General features: G+C 50.0%; 1 non-coding gene across 1 annotated transcript; it reads left to right on the top strand.

Moving 5' to 3' along the window:
• The first annotated feature begins 684 nt into the window (after positions 1-684).
• On the top strand, positions 685-807 carry LOC147624813 (U5 spliceosomal RNA). The gene has a single exon (XR_015269043.1). It is a non-coding gene; the product is annotated as a U5 spliceosomal RNA (small nuclear RNA).
• The last annotated feature ends 631 nt before the right edge of the window (positions 808-1,438 follow it).

The raw sequence follows: 1,438 nt of genomic DNA, 5'->3' as shown, positions 1-1,438 counted from the left end.
CAAAAGTTGAAGGTGGAGTTAATGTTAAGGCTGATGCATGGTTGAGTTCTCCCTACCAGTTGGGTTAGCAAACTAAAACAAAAAGGCTTTATAATGGCTTGGCGAGAATCCCGATATCCACAAAACTGTCACTCTATATAACTGGTTCTAGTAAGATAGGCTACTTAACCATCCTTGCATTCGCATCATGCCAAGCTTCTTGCATAGAAGGCCTCTCACATGAGCCCGTGCTCAAACTTCAAACTTGTGGGTATGCATGCACACACGCACGCGCACCCCTCCCTCACACCTCGGCATATTGGAAATTCAAGTGGGAGTGGTGCTATCTTAATTTCGATGTATAACATATCTCTCAAGACCATCGGCGGCGGCGACAAGGCGTTGCCAGACATAGTTCTTCTTATACGGCCACAACTTGAAGGTTGAGTTAATGTTAAGGCTGATGCATCGCCTTGAGTTCTTCTCTCTATTAGTTGTGTTAGCAAACTACTAAAACAAAACTAAAAAACTTTATAATAATAAATGGCGTGGCGAGCACCCCAAGATCTACAAAAGCGTCTACTTAACCATCCTTGCACCACTTATCCCACATTGGTTCCCCGGCGCAAGAGGGAAGTCCCAGCAGGGACTCGTGGAGGTAGGTAGGTATAAAGCCTCCTGGTTGGTTGCCTCTTTCCTCATGGAAGGTGCGGGTTGAGCACAAAGCTAACTATTCTTTCGCCTTTTACTAAAGAATACCGTGTGCTCGGCCCAACACAAGCACCATATCCCAATTTTTGCAGCGGGCTTCTCTCTCCAGGGAGAGGGGCTCCCCAAGCGTACGTTCAAAACAAGGAGGGGAAGCGCTCCGTCTGCATCTTCCGCTCGCTTGCTCGGCTCTTGCAGGTGGTGTGTATCTGAGGTAACGCTCTGTTTGTTTGTTTCCGTCGCTCTCGTTGTGCAGGTTCTGCGCCATCGCCATGGCCGTCGTCAAGGACATGGGGGATCTCCATGGACATATGTGCCTGGATTGGATGCCCAGAGAGAAACCCGGCCGCCACAACATGAGCACACTGGTTTGTATGTCCACTTTCGTGACAACGCCCTCATTGCACGAAGGCCTGCACAAGCCGTGGTTGAGACAGCATCGATGGCAGCCTGTGGTTGTTGTGAGAAAGGATGGGCAGCACCACACCATCGATGGCTCAGGGGGTCCTAGGAGACGAAGGCTGTCTTTTGGATCCTCAAGAAGGAGCCAAAGCTTCACCAACATCGACCTAGAAGAAGAAGCAGAGGAATGGCTAGCCGCATGGCCCTGGCAGAAACACTTTACCACCTTAGATCGAGTGAGCTCTCTTGCAGCCTCATCTTGTCATGTCATCATGTCTGATTGCACAGTTGAGAGGCAAGGTTCCCAACTCCCAGACAGGTAGGTGCTTCGTCGCTTAGCAGCGGTCTC

Source organism: Cibotium barometz, chromosome 24 (genome assembly GCF_041138505.1).
Source record: "Cibotium barometz isolate CiBa-2024 chromosome 24, ASM4113850v1, whole genome shotgun sequence".
Classification (NCBI taxonomy): domain Eukaryota; kingdom Viridiplantae; phylum Streptophyta; class Polypodiopsida; order Cyatheales; family Cibotiaceae; genus Cibotium; species Cibotium barometz.
Note: the sequence above shows the minus strand (reverse complement) of the source record. Positions and strands in the feature narration are given on the sequence as shown.